Source organism: Lepidochelys kempii, chromosome 6 (genome assembly GCF_965140285.1).
Source record: "Lepidochelys kempii isolate rLepKem1 chromosome 6, rLepKem1.hap1, whole genome shotgun sequence".
NCBI classification, from domain to species: Eukaryota; Metazoa; Chordata; order Testudines; family Cheloniidae; genus Lepidochelys; species Lepidochelys kempii.
The window spans coordinates 28,428,625-28,447,134 of NC_136385.1; the positions used below are offsets into that span (position 1 = coordinate 28,428,625).

An 18,510-nucleotide genomic window follows, 5' to 3' on the forward strand; every position below is an offset into this window, starting at 1 on the left:
ACGTAGTCTACCGACTGCCTAGATATATATTATTACACACACACACAAACTATGTTAAGCAAATATTATTGAGGTTGCAAAGTTAAACACTCAGAAGTTAGGAAATGCCAGTATTAATGCCAGGCTACCTTAATTTGGTAAACTTGTGCGTGTGCATGATGATCGTCTTTAATTACATGAGTACATACAATTTTTTCCCCACAGGATCCATGCCTCTTCTAGTGTGCAGAATGGACCTGCTCTGGGAGTGAATCTGGGTTGAACAGGGAAATAGACTGCTGTCTGTAGAACCTTGGTTCATTTGTTACAGAACCTGGAAGGTGTATAGTTAATGAAGCCGGGGCATGTGGTCACATATTGAACAATGAGGAGAAAACAAAATATTGAATAGTTGCACTTTAAGTAAGCATTCATTGCCCATTCTGTGCACTGGCTCCGAGTCCCAGTCTCCCTCTCCAGCCTCCTTCTCTGAGCTCAGTCTCTCCTCTCCATCCTGTCCCTGGTTCCTTGTCCTAATCTCCCCCCGTCCGTGGCTCCTCTTCCCATTTTCTTTCCCAGCCAGGCCCAGCTCTTCTCCTGCATCTGGGCTCTTTGTCAGGCCAGTTCTTGTCCCCTTTGCATTCTACTCATGTAGTTTCCTCCGCCATGCTGAGAGCACAAGCCTTTTTTTTTTCCAGATGCTGGACCTGGACCTGGCCCAGCCCCCAGCAGCTCAGAGCTGCAATTGCAGGGAAAGTCTTGCTCAGCTCTAGGCTGGAGCATGCCCAGTACAGATGGAATCCTCAAAGATTTTTAACTGCTAAGGTTTAGCAATTCTGTACTGAGCATGTGCACATTGTGATTTTACCCCCAAAAGACGTATAACTTGGCCGAATTTGAGTGGATTTTCAGAGACCTAACAGGGCATATCCCTGACACACAAGTTTCTCCCCTGCCAAATTTCAAGTCTCCAAACCATGGGTGCATAAGATCTTGTCAAAGAAAAAGTTACCAAGAATTCTTTAATGTGACAAAACAATGTATTTTTTCCCTAGCTTCATTCTCAGGAAGAGCTGGACTGTTTGATCTGAAATTTTCCAGGGGGCAAAAACAGCCTGAGGCAGATAACTGGCATACAGATTTTCACTGTAGACAGTTAACGCGTGGCAAAATTATAAGTAATTTTTAAACAATTTAATGGGAAGTGTCAGGCAACCATAATAATAACAGGTGCTACCAGAACCACTTATCATGCATCAAAGCCTGGTTTGTCTGTCCCTGCACTCCTCTGCTAAGCCCATTGAGGCACCTGATTGAGGGTAATTACTTCAGCACTGAACTGGAAAGGGGGAGGGAGGAGGAGGAGAATAATATTTAGCTCTCTATTTTCCAAGCACTCTATAAACATTAGGGTTGAGATTTTCGAAGCTGCCTAAGGGATTTAAAGAGATGGGTGAGGTAATATCATTTACTGGACCATTTTCTGTTGGTGAGAGATAGCAGCTTTCGAAGTACCCAGAGCTCTTCTTCAGGTAAGGGACTGAGACACCCTAATTAATGGGAGTTAATTAAAATTAATGGGAATTAGTTGTCCAAGGCTCTGATCCTGCAAAGGACATGCTTAACTCTGTGCTGGGAAGAGTCCCATTGAAGTCAATTGGAGTCCTCATACTGATTGGGGCCCAAATCCCCTAAGCAGCTTTGAGACTCTGTCTAATACTCACCTTTTCCCCTTTATACTCTATTCTCTACCTTGGACTGTAGGTACTTCCATGTGATATGGTATGCCCCCCCCCCGCTGCCCTAATTTACTCATTTGCCTATGGCCCTCAGGGGCTATGCCAGAAGCCATGAAGAGCCAGAACACAGAACCTCTCTAGCCATGCTCCCTTCCCATGGCCTTGCCTTCTGTGCCAGAGCCTGAGAGAGGCATTGCATAGAACCATTTTGGCAGCTCTTCACCACCCAAGGTATCCCTCTATCCCAGTGGTACTCCTGATGGCCAGATCTTCTAGCTCTGTGTCTCCTTTCTGCCTCTGCAACTGTGTAACGGGGATGTAATAGAGAATCTGTCCCCCACAGTGGAAAGTTTCAACCCATTTATAAGGATGTGGAAACAGGGAATATACTCTAACAGAGCCTGGGTTCTTTTCCCGGCTCTGCCACTGACTGGCTATGTGTAGAGCCCTACCAAATTCACGGTGCATTTTGGTTAATTTCACGGTCATAGGATTGTAAAGATCATACATTTCATGATTTCAGCTATTTCAATCTGAAATTTCAGACTCGAAAAGGAGTTGGGGGGTCACAAGATTATTGTGAGGGGGGGTGCGGTGCTGCTACCCTTATTTCTGCGCGGCTGCTGGCGGCAGCGCTGCCTTCTGAGCTGGGCGGCTGGAGCGCGGTGGCTGCTGGCTGGGAGCCCAGCTCTGAAGGCAGAGCCACCACCGGCACAGAAGTAAGGATGGCCTGGTATGGTATTGCTACCCTTATTTCTGCGCTGCTGCTGGTGAGGCGCTGCCTTCAGAGCTGGGCACCCGGCCAACAGCCACTGCTCTCTGGCCGCCCAGCTCTGAAGGAGCGCAGAAGTAAGGGTGGCAATACCGCAACCCCCTAAAATAACCTTGTGACCCCCCCTTCCCTCCCCCTGCAACTCCCTTTTGGGTCAGGACCCCCAATTTGAGAAACACTGGTCTCCCCCAGTGAAATCTGTATACTGTAGGGTAAAAGCACACCAAAAGACCAGATTTCACAGGGAGAGACCAGATTTCAAGGTCCGTGACACATTTTTCATGGCCGTGAATTTGGTAGGGCTCTACCTATGTGACCTTAAGCAAGTCACTTCACCTCTCTGTGCTTCTGTTTCCACTTCCACCCTTTCTCTTATCCATTTAGACTGTAAACTCTTCACACTCTTCCCTGTAAGCAGGGACTGTCTCTTATTATGTGCCTAGAAAGTTTCCTGGTGTTGCCACAATTTGGACATTCTATACGGCAAATAATAAAAAATTGTGCCTCCAGCCCAGAAGGATCTGGATTCTGTGGGTGCCTAGGCTATTAAACACAAAATAAAACAACGTATGACCAGCAGCAGCAAATTAAAACAGACACACTAGCACCTGAAACATGGGTATTTTCCAGATTGCCATACCAAATAAATACCTGGTAGGACATACAATTAATTCACAATCTCCAAATGGTTCTAAAGAACAAGAAAATTATCAACAAGGGAAAGGGATTCAGGACTTGTTATAGAAAATTCCATGGTGTCGTCAACTTCTAGGATGACTGCAATATTTTTTAAAGAAGGAAACAAGCTTACCAAAATGTATTGATAGAGGTAAATGAGACTGAATGTAAATCCAAAGAAGTACCATACTGCACATGTGGTAATACTTTCAAAAAGTACTATGTAATGTTTTGATCACTGTTTCTTCTGTAGGAAATTATTGCCATGGAAGGAGTGGAACTTTTGGCAGCCAGGATCATTTTAAATTCAAATTGTTTTGGGTGGAAAAGTCTTAGAGGTCAGTCTTACTCTCCTGACAACATTCAGACATCAGAGTAATTCATATGATCTCTTCAAAAATGTGTAAGAGAAGTAAGCCAAGTTCTATGGTACGAGATTTATACTGTTCACACTTGTGAAGGATTTAAAACCCAGGGAACATAGTATAAAAATTAGAAAATTATAGGAACAATGTGAATATTTTACTCTGAAGACACGGGACACTGTTTATTGACATAGAAATTTACTGGAAGGAGTTAATACATAGCAGATTGAGACCGATAAATATTTCCTTGAAATGACTGAAGAAAGCTGACATAAATGAAGGTGTGGCGATAAAATCAAAGAAGACTACTTGGTTGGGCCAAGTCGTCTTTTCCTGCCCTGAAGTATCTTGTCTTTATGGTAGAGTCAATGTCTTGGTAACAGAACAGTGTTAGATGTTCCACTCCATGTGATAAAGGGATTCTAACTGTCCAGAAAAGGCTAACCAGATAGAATAGCAGAGATAAATACAGGAGCTCAGCACTAAGTAGCTACTAGTGCTGATAAGCAGCCTCTGCCAGTGCTCAAGATGTTGTCTCTGCTACTGACAAGGGGTTTCCTCTTCCACCCACTTTGCAATTTAACATCAGGACTCTGTGAGCAGTCTGTGTTGAATAATAATGAGGGTCATTTTGAGATATCCAGTTTGTTTCCACCTTTCCTTCTGTGCTGCTTTCCTTTCCCTACCTCTTCCATTACTTTGTACCAAAAAGATGCTGTTAGTTGCACATGTTATACAGAGAACATAATGGCACTTAGAGTCCATGAGCTAGCTGGTGCCTTTGCTATTAAGGGTACTCAGTCACCTTGTGCCAGAGTACAGTAGTGTTATGACTTGGAGAGCCAGCTATTCTAAACCTTAATAATGGCACAATGCACATGTTTTCTTTGAGGGAGCCTAGGCAAAGTATACTGTGTTGATTTTTCTTGGCATGCTATGTACCTATAATTTAGTCTAACATTTTGTACTGTATGTAACTGGGCACAGGATCAAGAAGCTCCACCCAAAAGTTAAGCAAAATATAACCAAACTTTTTTTAAAATGGTTAAAGGGATACTGTCAAGTTAAAAGTAATGTACATGTTTAAAAACAAACATGGTTACTTATATTACAGCCTATATAGTAGATAATTAAAACCAAAAGGAGTTTTAAAATCTTCATTTACTTCTTGCAATTATCTTTGGCGTTTGGACAGTGAAAAAGACTGGCCAGTTTTGCTTTCAGATCTCATGATAACCTGCTCCAGCTACTGTGTTGCAGTTTGAGTTGGGAGCAGGAGACTGTCCTTTGTGGAGAGAGCAAAAAGCCATTTAAACGCAGTCATGTTGTTCTGCTGAGGTGCCTTGCTCCACCTATCTCAACTTCCTCCACCCTTTGTCAGCCTGTAGTGCTGCCAAAGGACAGGGAGGAGAGATGAGACACTGGCTCCACCACTCCCCTTCCTTTTCCTTCCCTTCCCTTTCACTGTTTGCCTGATTTTCAGAGTTGCTGAGTCCCTGCAATTCCCATTTATGCCCATGGGACCTCTGAGTGCTCAGCACCACTGAAAATCGGGCTATGTGCGTATTATGAGAAGGAGTGTGTCACAACTCCTACACACACGGGTGCGCGCTTGCGCGCACTCGCTCTCTCTCTCTCTCTCACACTCACACTCACACACACACACCAGTAGATCTTGCCATGGCTATTGTGTGATCTAAAAACAGCCAGTCTTCTGAAAAACTATGTTAAAAGCACCCCAGCTTTATTTCTGTGGAAGCAGGAAGAAGAGCAGACTTAGACAAGTGCTGAAAACTATCTCAAGTTAGTAGTAGTAATAAATATATTATGGTAATGCCATGGGATCAGACTTAGGGCCCCATTGTGCTAGGTGCTCTACAAACACAAAGAGACAGCTTTCTATATTCTTAAAGTAAAAAAAAAAGGACCTAGATTTTTCCTTCATTCTGACTCTCCCTTCTTTAACATGTGGTGAGGTCAATGATACTAGCCACATTTTAAGGACTGAGGCAGAGGAGGAATCTGACATTGCTCGTAGTACTGCAGTATTATTTCTTTCATGGGCAAGCAGAGTACATGGTTTAGGCCTGCATAAAGGAATACTTTGGCCAACAATTTTTAATTTGCTTATTACAAGTATTTATAAGGTGTCATCACCATAATATTTGACCATCATAAATGGAGAATTTGTGTGTGGGTGTGGGTGTATATATATGTGTGTGTGTGTGTGTAGAAAACAACCAAAAATATTTAAATAAATGGTATTCTATTATTTGTTTAATAGTGCAATTAATCACGATTAATTTTATATATATATGGGCTGTCACATGATTCAAAATTAATCACAATTAATTTCACTGTTAATAATAGAATACCATTTATTTAAATATTTTGGATGTTTTCTACATTTTCAAATATATTGATTTCAGTCACAACACAGAAATACAAAGTGTACAGTGCTCACTTTATATTTATTTTTTATTACAAATTTTTGCACTATAAAGAACAAAAGAAATAGTATTTTCAGTTCACCTAATATAAGTACTGTAATGCAATCTCTTTATCATGAAAGTTGAACTTACAAATGTCAAATTATGTACAAAAAATAAAATGTAAAACTTTAGAGACTACAAGTCTACTCAGTCCTACTTCAGCCAATTGCTCAGACAAACAAGTTTGTTTACATTTGTAGAAGATAATGCTGCCCGCTTCCTATTTACAATGTCACCTGAAAGTGAGAACAGGCGTTCTCATGTCTCTTTGTAACCGGCATTGCAAAATATTTACGTGCCAGATGCAAAAGAGTCATACATCCCTTCATGCTTCAATCACCATTCCAGGGGACGTGCGTCCATGCTGATGACAGGTTTTGCTTGATAACGATCCAAAGCAGTGCAGACTGACACATGTTCATTTTCATCATCTGAGTCAGATGCCACCAGCAGAAGGTTGATTTTCTTTTTTAGTGGTTTGGGTTCTGTAGTTTCCACATCGGAATGTTGCTCTTTTAAGACTTCTGAAAGCATGCTCCACACCTCGTCCCTCTCAGATTTTGGAAGGCACTTCAGATTCTTAAACCTTAAGTCGAGTGCTGTAGCTATTTTTAGAAATCTCACATTGGTACCTTCTTTGCATTTTCTCAAATCTGCAGTGACAGTGTTCGTAAATCAAACAACATGTGCTGGGTCATCATCCGACGCAGCTATAACATTAAATATATGGCAGAATGTGAGTAAAACAGAGCAGGGGACATACAATTCTCCCCCAAGAAGTTCAGTCACAAATTTAATTAATGCATTATTTTTTTAATGAGCATCATCAACATGGAACTATGTCCTCAAGAATGGTGGCTGAAGCCTGAAGGGGCATATGAAAGTTTACCATTTCTGGCACGTAATACCTTGCAACGCCTGCTACAAAAGTGCCATGCGAACACCTGTTCTCACTTTCAGGTGACATTGTAAATAAGAAGCAGGCAGCAATATCTCCCACAAATGTAAAGAAATTTGTTTGTCTTTGCAATTGGCTGAACAAGAAGTAGGACTGAGTGGACTTTGTTTTGTTTTTGAGTGCAATTATGTAACAAAAATCTACATTTTAAGTTACACTTTCAGGATAGAGATTGCACTACAGTACTTGTATGAAATGAACTGAAAAATACTATTTCTTTTGTTTGTCATTTTTACAGTGCAAATATTTGTAATAAAAATAATATAAAGTGAGCACTGTATACTTTGTGTTCTGTGTTGTAATAGAAATCATTATATTTAAAAATGTAGAAAAACATCCAAAAATATTTAATAAATTTCAGTTGGTATTTTATTGTTTAACAGTGCGATTAACAGCGATTAATTTTTTTAATCACAGTTAATTTTTTTGAGTTAATTGCATGAGTTAACTGTGATTAATTGACAGTCCTTGTGTGTGTGTATATATAATATCAATCTGCATGTCTCAGGACTACTAAAGCACATATTACCATGGTATCTAACACTGTGGTATATAACAATTAAGTATTGAGCATGCCCACAAAGAGCTATGATCAGATGGCCTACCACTGACTTTCCTAGTGACTTTTTTTTCCTTCTCTCTTTGAGGAGGGGAACGGTTACTGGTACTTTCAAAAATATAACACATATCTTTCCATGTGTTTTCTTTTTCTCTTCCTCTCCTCCTTCTCAAGTTTATTCTTTCCTTCTTGCCTAAGACAAGTTGATTGCTTGCTGAGGGTTTAAACTTCTGTCTGATGCCCTCTGATGTCCCCATGGCAGAAAAGGGTAACCAGGGGAGAGGAAGAGGAGAACCTTATTTGGCTCATGCAAGTCTTTAAGCCGAGAGACCTTTCAGGAATGTACTGTTTTCTTCTGAGGTGGGAGGGGGCAAGAAGATTTAATTTCAGAAAATCAGGCTCTCTAGCCAGACATAGGAAGGCAGGTTGGTTAAAATTTACAGCCCCTTTTTGTTTGGCATTTGGAACAGTGCCAAGATGTTTCAGGTTTCTTATATAATGAGTGATCTGTATTCAGTCAGAAGGTAACCAGGCTAGGTGCATGAAGTCTGCAGGAGAGGGTGAATAGCTCTTTCAACAATGAAATCAATTTTTTGTCTCTCAGGTCCCACCCATTCCCAGTCTCAGAGAAAATCCTGATGCAGGAAAAATCTCCATAGAAATCAATGGGGGGAGAGGCTCTGGAGGCCAGAATACTCTCCCTCATATGGTAAATATCTTGGAAAAGGGATGGAAATATCCCACAAACCCTGAAGATCCCCATGTGTCCACGTGGATATCAGGGAATCTGCAAGAGGCCAGGGCCATGCATGCCAACTGCTTCCTTCCTACTGGACCACTTATGTCTTCACTTAGTCAAGTTGATTACATTTGAGCTTTGAACTTCCACAGGTACATCATGAGAAAGTCTATCCATGAAAAATATCTGCTAAATATAGCTCTGTGACAGGCAGTTGGGGTAATTCTGATAGTTAAGGGATTTCGAATGGTTTTTCCTATAAATATAAGATCAACCTTGCTCTCTTCTGTCTAAACTAAACTAAAGATGTTGCTAGAAAATAAGTCTCATGTTGCATGGTGATATATCATAGAGTAATAAAAATGTTCAAGGGAGCTTGGAAGGCATAAGCCCTGTTCTGACAACCTTAGTCTATGCAATTAGAACCTGTGTGAGGAAAACAGTGATAAATTATTGCTATTCCATTTGGTTATTCCTAGATCTGCACATAGGCATAAAGACTGCACATAGGCATAAAGGTTGTGCTCGGTAGTGATTTGAGCAAGGAGCTGGCAGTAAATTTCCCATAGATTTGTTGTATTCCACTAAGGACATGTCTACACAGACAGTTATTCTAGAATCACTTTGGATGGGCTATCACCAGCAGGAGAGTGAATTTGTGTGGGGGGGTGGAGGGTGAGAAAACCTGGATTTGTGCTGGAAATGGCCCAACCTGATGATCACTTTAGATAAGCTATTACCAGCAGGACAATGGGGTGGGAGGAGGTATTGTTTCATATTCTCTGTGTGTATATAAAGTCTGCTGCAGTTTCCACAGTATGCATCCGATGAAGTGAGCTGTAGCTCACGAAAGCTCATGCTCAAATAAATTGGTTAGTCTCTAAGGTGCCACAAGTCCTCCTTTTCTTTTTGCGAATACAGACTAACACGGCTGTTACTCTGAAACTGCCTGATGAATTATTCCAGAGATTAAGCTAATTCAGAATAAACAGATGCTCGTATTGTAGAATAAGAAGAGTGTCTACACATGGAGTTAATTAGGAATAGTTAATCTGTTTAAAATTCACACCCTGTTTTATTCCAGATCGATTTCCATGTGTAGACAAACCCTATGTAAATTAGGCCAAGAGCGTAAAACCTGTGTGCCTTAAAGTTAGTCACCTAAATCCATAACAATGAACATACGTTAAATCAGGGGTCGACTACCTATGGCATGTGTGCCAAAGGCGGCACGGGAGCTGATTTTCAGTGGCACTCACACTGCCCAGGTCCTGGCCACCGGGCCGGGGGGGTGGGGGGCTCTGCATTTTAATTTAATTTAAAATGAAGCTTCTTAAACATTTTAAAAACCTTATTTACTTTATACAACAATAGTTTCGTTCTATATTATAGACTTATAGAAAGAGACCTTCTAAAAACATTAAAATGTATTACTGACACGCAAACCTTAAATTAAATAAATGAAGACTCGGCACACCACTTCTGAAAGGTTGCCGACCCCTGCATTAAATGAATGGCCTGATTTTCAGAGGTGCAGAGCACCCACAATCCTCATGGTGTTCAGTGGCCATATAGAAAACATCTTTAACAATGATGGCTCATTTAGAAAGCTAAAACCAGTAGTGATTGGGCAATTTCGTGATGATGTTTTTGGTAAAAACCATGAGACTCTAGCTATTTCTAGAGTGGAACTGGGTGTTGAGTTGCTCTGCCAGGTAACATTGCAGGGGCCTTAAAGTGTTTGCTTTTGTTCATGTTACAGCTATGCTGAGAGGTGATTGGCCAGTTCTGATCTGTGTTTTGCACAGCAATTGCCAGAGGTTGAGGTTCGTCATGAAACTTTCTCAAGAGATGATGAAATAAGGCTCTCTTTCTCTCACTGTTTCTTGCTTTCCCAATAATATGTTAGGAAGATGTTACTTGTCTTTACATGTAATGCTAACAGTCAATGTGAGTGACACTTGCATTTATTCTGGTGCTGTGTGTGTGTGTGAGAGAGAGAGGGAGAGCTAGTTTTGTCCTCTGAAACTAGGCAAGAAATATGAAATTAAATGTAGAGTCTCAGTTGCTAAATATATGAGGTGATGTTAAGAGGTGTCAAATAATCCTCCTCTAGAAACAATAGGCTATTGTTCAATATTCTCACCTAGGGTAACCACAGAGTTGTTTCTAAGAATCTTTCTGATTTATGACAACATTGCTAGCAACAATGAAAGTTCTCTAGCAGTATTTTGCAGTGTGCATTGTCAGCAGTTTAAAAAAATATTTTTACAGCAAAGAACTCTATTCTGATTCTGATTTTCAACATGTTCTTCTATGCACCACATCTCGAGGGCTGTTTTGCAACTATTTGTAACTCAGTTTAATATTTTGGTTACAATTCTAGCATATAAAAGTATGCTGGTCAGAATAGGATGAAAGAATTAATTATTTGACCTAATATTGCAAACTTTGTTTCTTGGACTTTCTGTGGGGGGGGGGGAAGCAGTTATTTCGTTTCTGGGGCAAGCTACACTTGTCTTTCATAAAGCTCTTGCCACAGAGGTAGAAAAGATTGTCTGAATTCACAGACAATAGCAATAAAAAGTAAGTGGAATTTTCACCAGGTTTTTTTTTGCATTTTTCTGCTCTGGAAAAGGCACAGGTTTTTTCAGGTGAAAACTGCCTCATGCCCACATTTAACAGAGCTACATGGAAACGTGTTGGCCTCAAAGAAAAACTGCTCAGTGCTACTTTGAACACAGTATATTCCTAATTCTGTGTACCAATGATAGCTCTTAGTCCGCTTCTCTTGCTGGGCAGAAACCAAACCAAACAAAAATGACACAAGACCTCGAATTTATGAGACTCAGGTCCAAACAAGACTCTCTCGAAACTAATTTATTACACATCCTTTCCCCTGCTTTCCCTTAACATGCTACCCATCCCGTCTTTGTGGATCCTTGAATAAATTTGGTAGGTCCCTGTCTCGCGAGTGGAATCTAATTAGACAGTGATTCTGACTCTTTTCTCAGGTAGACTCATTTCAGCCGTTGGTTTGCATCTTTTGTGCAGCCTTGTTCTGCATGATTTAACACAATAGTTCCTATACAGTGGTCTGAGGGTCTCTAGAGAGCTTGGTGGTCACATTGTACTGGAACCCTGCTTCTCAGTAAACTGCATTCAAAGAAGCTAAAAGTACATTAAATACTTTGCTAAAATTATATTGATCTACGCTTGCAATTGGAGTAGTTATGACAGGAATGGTAAGCACTCACCAGCAGAAAGGTAGATAGTCCACATGATTATAAATGAGAGGGAAAGTGTCTGCAAGACAATCCTTCTGTTAACATTTGAAAATGCCTGGACTGTATTGCATTTAGGGCCAAATTCTGCCTTTGGATGCACATGCCAAAGGGAATAACGTAGACACCAAAGAGGAAAATTTGGCTCTTACAGTGCTACTCCCAGGTGCTACAGTGCTGCCTCCAGGCTCAATAGACTTGTTTAAACAATATTAGGTAAAAGAACTTGGTATTACCTGTTGAAAGAACATTTCCTGCTTAATTTTGCAAAGTGGATTACAGTTAATACCCAGAAGCTAAGCTGTTGTGGTGGGTGAGTGTGTGTTTTGTTAGATGATTTTATAGCTTATGAGTTATTAATAAAAAATCTGTTACTTTAGAGAAGAAAAGCATTTGAATAATTGCATTATATCACTCCACCTCCCTTTTATTTGTTACAGGTTTAGGGGTTATTTTGGAAGGGAAAAATAATTTTACACTGTAGAGTTTTGCATCTTCAGTTCCTTAAAAAAGAAACTTTGCATTTTGGTGGAACTTAAAAAGCTATTCCTTTCATGTCTTTTGTAGGATAAAGTCAAATATTCTTGATCCACCAAATATAAATACAATGTAGCAACTAAGCATGTTAGAAGGATTAATTTGAACTACTCATATACATTGCTGGCTTCTGAATTAATTAACCTTGGATATCCTTGTGTAGAGCCCAATGAGAACTTCTGCTCAGTACCCTGCAGCGGTCATAAACACTAACAAAATCTTGGGATGCTTAATGAAGGGATAAAGAATAATAATGAAAATATGATGATGTTGTCGTATAAATCTATAATATCCCTCTTTTGGAATACTCTCACCCTGTCTCATGATAGATATAGCAGCAATAGAGAGGATAACAGAAATGGGCTACAAATATAACTTAATGCAAGGAAAACCTTCCATTTGAGCAGCAACTGTAAAGCTTAGGACTGTTTAGTTTACAGAAGCGATAAAGATGGAACATGATACAGTTACACAAAATAATGAATGGCATAGAGAAAATGAATTGGATGCACTTATTTATCCTCTCTCCTAATACAAGAAGACAGTAACAGCCAATGAAACTCACAGGCAATAAATATAAAAACGGTAAAAGGAAAATCTTTTTTACAGAACTCATAATTAACCTGTGGAACTCATTGCCAACTATATTATTGCAACCAAGAAGGATTTTAAAAGGGCTAGACATTTATTTAGATAATGAAGGCATCCACCAGAATATTAGCTATATTATGTTAGACCCTTTTATTTATATATATTCCTGTAGCTATAGATAGATATTTTATATTACACACACACCACCTACCTTAAAAGAACATTATGAAGGCTGTAAAATCAACTATGTAAAAGTTAGGAAACACCAGAATTAAGGCTGTCTGTGTAATCTTCATTCAGCTCTCTTGTGAGTATGTGTTATCTTAGAGTCTCAAGTTAAGTGACTATGTATTTTTTTTCCCCACAGGACGTTAGCCTAATTCAGTGCACAGAATGGATTGTTCTCACTTAATGAGCAGCTGTTATATTTTTTTCTCTTCATTGTTCAATGTGTGGCCCCCATGCTTTATTTACTGTGCACTATTCAAACCCTGCTCTGATGATAGAATTATTAATATCCTTACTGGCCTTTCTATGGCACACATCTCTGTAGTATGTGAGTGATTCACAAATACTAACACATTTATTTTTATAATATCCCTGTGAGAAGAGAGAGAGTATTATTATCCCCATTTTAGTTGTGAGAAACTGAGACACCCAGAGATTTGGGTCAAAAGTATTCATTATTTTGGGGTTCCCAGTATGAAACACCTAGGAATTGATTTTTCAGAGTACATAGCATTATACAGCACTTTATATATTCGAAGCACAGGTCACATTGACTTCAGTTGCCGTTGTGAGTGCTCAGCACGTCAGCAAATCAGAACCCCGAATTTCAAGTCAGGCCCTCAGAAAATGAGGAACATATAATTAATGATCACCTGTGAAAAGTTTGATTTAAGTGACTTAACAAGTGTCACATAGAAACTCTGTGGCAGAGGCAGGGATAGAATCCAGTTCTCCAGGGAAGCATTCTGTTGACTTAATCATTACAGCATCTTTTCTCTTACTGCAGTCCCCTGCCTCACTTACTACACACCTTCCGACTTCAGTAGAAATGAACTGGTGTGTGACACACAGCAGTTTGCTTCACTGCACAACCCTGATTCACGCCCAGAGCAGGTCCATTCTGTACACTAGAAAAGGCATGAATCCTATGGGGAAAAATAGTATGCAATTGAAGACCATATTATAATGCATACACACAAAGGAGCCATTTTAAGGTTGCAAAGGCAACACTAATTCTGGCATTTCCTAACTTTTGAATATTTGACTTTGTAACCTTGGTAATGTTCTTTTAACCTAGTTCTTTAGTGTTTTATTTCCTAGGTTTTTTAATAAGTCAAACTGAATCAACAAAAATTTCATCCTGTGGCATTATATTGACACCCCCATGGTCATCACCAGGGTTGGGATCTTTAGATTCCCTGCACAAATCTGTCACTTGTGCTAATGAAGTAACTTATAGCTGTAGTATCTTGTCATTCTCTATGCGGCCCAGCACTATAGGGAATGGGACACCTTGCCTTTAGGTTTCACAGGTATTTGGTGAAAATAGAGCAATGGTGAGACTCAGGAATCTTGGGTTCCTTTCCATGCACTGGAGGGGTGTGTGCTCTAGTGGGCACAGAGTCTTCTGCCTGTTCTTCACCAGACTTGACCCTTTTTCCCTGTCCCCTCCAACCTGACTCTGTCTCTTCCCAGTCCTATTCTTCTCACCTAGCTAGTCCAAGTCTCCCCTCCTCAGGCTTCTCATCCCAGTCCAAGTGTTCTTGTCCAGCCAGTGCCAGTCTTCCACCTACCCCAACTCCCTGTCCCAGCTTCCCTCCTCTCTATTCCCTCCAGCCTCCAGTCCCAGGCTCCTTGTCCCAGTCTATATCTTCCATCTCCTCTATATGTCCATCTTTTGACCCCGCTGCATTCAAATAAGGCAACTTTCTCCTCCAGGCTGCTTGGATTCAACATGGGAGTCATTAAGAGCACAAGAGAAACAGGCCCCTTGCTCTCAGTTCAGGTGCCTTGGGTTGGTATGGTCTGTGGTGGCAAAGAGGTGTGGTTGCAGAGAGAGTTCTGCTTGGCTCCAGGCTGAAGCATGCTTAGTGCAGACAGACTCTTCTGGGAATCTAGCTGCTAAAATCTAAGAAGTCTTTACTGAGCATGTGTGAACTGCAAAGTTTTGAAGGCTTATAACTTGGCCAAATTTCAGTTCATAAGGCTTATAACTTGGCCAAATTTCAGTTCATTTTCATGGAGATGGCCAAAGTCACATCCCTGACACACAGCCATCTATCTCCCTGCCAAATTTCAAGTCCCTGCTCCAAAAAGCAAGCCACTAAAGATCACCAGAATTTTTTAATATGGCAAAAAATATGATTTTCCCTAGCCTTGTTCTCAGAAACAGCTGAAGTTTTCCAGATCAAGTCAACCTGAGACAGATACCAGGCATGGAAAAGTTCAGCCCAAATGGTAGAAGTTTGGCCAAGTTTTAGACACATCTGAAAACAGGATCTTATAATAGGAAACATTCAGCAACCTTAATAATAGGCAACACTACCAACCCTGCCTAGAATTCTATATATATATAATTTTACATTAAGGCATATGCTAATCAGTAACAGATAGGGGATGTTTCTTCCTAGATGCTATAGGGAGGTCATTCTATAATTGTACGTTATGGGGTTTCTTATATTGTGGGCTGAGGCATGTAATACTGGATACTGTCAAAGAAAGGATGCTGGACTGGATGGATCATTGGCCTGATCAGATGTGGTAATTCCTATGTTTTTGTAACATAACCTGTGAAGGCTGAGTGAGATAAAGAAGGAAATGTTCCAGCACCAGAAATGTGGGGGAAAGGGGAAAGGCGAGTAGGGGTGGTGTCTTTTTTTTCTTCAGGAGATTTTAAAAAGTAAGCAGGGGGACAAAGAATGCTATAGTTGGAAATGCCTTGAACCTGTCATGGTCCTCTTGGACTGTGTCAGGCAGCACATTTCCTTAGTAAGTGCTGTAGACTATACACATCGTGATTCAGAGTCCTTGTGCCTCATTATAACCAGCCAGATAGTATCTTCAAAGAATGGTGAGCTGAAGTTAAATGAAAAAGCAAAGAGATAAAAAGAAACTTACCATGTTCTGTGGTTTTAGGTACCTTTAGAACAATCCAGTTAGGTAAAATTGCTAGGTTTTTTCCTCTTTATTAATGATTATGGCCCAGTGCTTAAAAACCAGTCATCTGTTTAGGAGATTGATTTCTCTTTGCCTTCATGTGTATAACTCTCATTAATGGCAATAGGAGTTACATGCACGTGGGGGGAAAAGGCATTAAGTTCTTTGAATCTGCTCTGTAAGGCAGCAGGAACTGAGCATCAGGAGTTGTTTTTAACCCTTAATTTAAAACTGACAAACACCATTTTCTCTTTTAAAAACTTTCCTGAAATAAGGAAAAATAAAACACGCACAAAAGGACAAAACTGACAATGAAGGAGGACAAGAAACTAGCATATAACAGAATTGTTGAATATTTATTTGTGAGTCTGCATGGAACTACTCTGCAACATTTCACACCCTTCTTAATTATGCTGCTTTAGCACGCTGAGTTCTGCTCCAACCTTCAGCACAGCAGACTACATGCCCATTTTGTGTTCCTCTGAAAGCGCTGTCTGGAACCGTAGCACATTTTGGGTCACTTGCTTATTGTGTAATGCATTGTTAGAAAATGGCTGCCTACAAGTTGAATATTACACACTTGGCCCTATATTAGTAAGTTACTTAAGCATAGGGTGACCAGATGTTCTGTTTTTAAAGGGACAGTCCCGTTTTTGGGGACTTTTTCTTATATAGGCGCCTATTACCCCCCACCCCCTGGCCCGTTTTTTCACAGTTGCTATTTGGTAACCCTACTTAAGCACGTGCTTAACTTTAAGCACAAGTGAATGCTGACTCCTGCAATGGGACTGCTCTCTTGCTTAAAGTTAGCTATGTGCTTAAGTATCTTCCTGAATCAATGGCCTGATCTGAATTTTATTATCTCTTTTTTTGGCCTAAAGTGACTATAGTACTTTGAAGAAACTTCCATTTTTATGGGGAAATTTGGATCACAATTAATATCCCATTTTGTGAGTTAGTGTATAAATGCTATTGGGTGTGTGAAAGCGAAGGACTCCAACCACGTGTCTTGAAATCCATGTAACACTAGAAAATTTCAGCTCCCTTATCTCCAGGGTGAGGACTAGACAATCTGCCAGTATGAAAACTTCAGATTCCCAGAGATTCAGAGCACCACAGAGAAAACAGAGCTAAGAACTTCCAAAGTTTTCTTTATTTGCCAATAAGTTACATATTATGGTGCTGACTGCTGAAAAGTAGTGAAGTCCCATGTGTCCCATTCATTTACACAGGACTCCCGAGGTTTCCTTCCAGCTCTTTACTCCTTTTCAGCAGTCGGCACTGTTGTATAGCGTTTAGGAAGTCACTGATAAATCTCATATGGCAGTGCAGATTAGGGGAAACAGGGTATGATTAGAGCTGTAAATGCTTTTGAAAAGCCTGCAAAGTAGGCAAGTTTTATTTTCTCATTTGCTGCTATGAAAAACGTCCCAAATCCTTACTAGCTGAGCCTAGTCAGGAGACTGGATCCCTAATATAGAAAGTTACTCTGAAGGCCACTGACAGCCTTACGGTATGTCTACACCACAAATTAAGGTGTAATTGTAGTGTGGGAATGCCTGCCTTCCATAGCTCGAATCTAGCTATTGCAGTTAACAATAGCAATGAAGATATGGGGGGACCAGACAGTATTATGATCACATGCTGTAGCACCTATGTCATCTACACAACAGTAATTTTTAGCAATCTGAATCCTGCACTGGTGGACAGAATTGAACGATGATAAGAAATGGGCTTTTTTTTTTTTTAGGCCTGGAATGGTTCAATTTTTTTTTTGCACACACCTAGTTGATGTTGATTATTGCAAAGTAGAGCTGGTTGGGAATTTTCTGTCGCAACTGGGTTTTTTTGGGGGGGTGGGGGGCGAGCAGGCGGGGAGCTTGGCATAAAATGTGGTTTCTGCAAAATCCAAATTTTCTACAGGAGAACATCAGTTGTTAAGATTATTCCATCAGAAAAATTGAAACAGAACGTCGGTTTTGGGTCAGGTTGAATCAAAATGTCTGTGATCAAATCAAATTGAAACTTTTCATTTTGGGTTGGTTTGACATTAATTTGTGTGCCTGAGTTTGTTGTGGTGCCTTGTTGTAGTTTAGGCTCATCGAGTCCCTGTTCTCACCTATGGGCCAGGCTCCCTGACTGGACTACATCTTCCATGAGGCTCTATGATCGGGGAACTCATGTGATGCACAGGGGTGGCTCAGCCAGAGAGGAGGAGACCTCATTGCATCCTGGGACATGTAGTCCAGCTGGGAAGCCTGCCTATTTCAGAGCGTGGGGGCCTGAGGCACCTGAACTTCTATTCCAATGAGGCACTGGTAGTGTTTAGGTGGATACAGTTTAATAACATACTGACATAAAATGTAATATTTTGACATTTTAAAGTAAATTTTTTTGGAATTTTTTATTCCACAAAACTTTTCAATATTTCAACTTTTCACCCCAATTTGAGAGGAAAACCCATGTTGAAATATCAGAATTTCTTACAGGGTGGAAATTCTGATTTTCAATCACCTCTATTTCCAAGTATATTTTTGTTGATCTATTTTTTGGCTGAATTTTGCACCAGGAGGAAATTTTTAAAAAAGCAAACATGCAAATTGTTCAATATTTGATTACTGAAAAAAGTCTAGAGTCAAAAGATTCAGAAAT

At 40.2% G+C, this 18,510-nt stretch overlaps 1 protein-coding gene across 4 annotated transcripts in view; it reads left to right on the top strand.

The window, feature by feature from the left end:
• Positions 1 to 18,510, top strand: part of KCNQ1 (potassium voltage-gated channel subfamily Q member 1) — a 539,776-nt gene that overhangs the window by 407,342 nt on the left and 113,924 nt on the right. The window contains exon 18 of one of the 4 annotated variants that reach the window (XR_013635918.1): positions 3,422 to 3,496. The exons of the other annotated variants lie outside the window; for them this stretch is intronic. The gene's annotated coding sequence lies outside the window, so the exon portion shown is untranslated. Of the gene's footprint in view, positions 1 to 3,421; positions 3,497 to 18,510 lie in introns of those variants that run through there. 4 annotated transcript variants of the gene reach the window in all.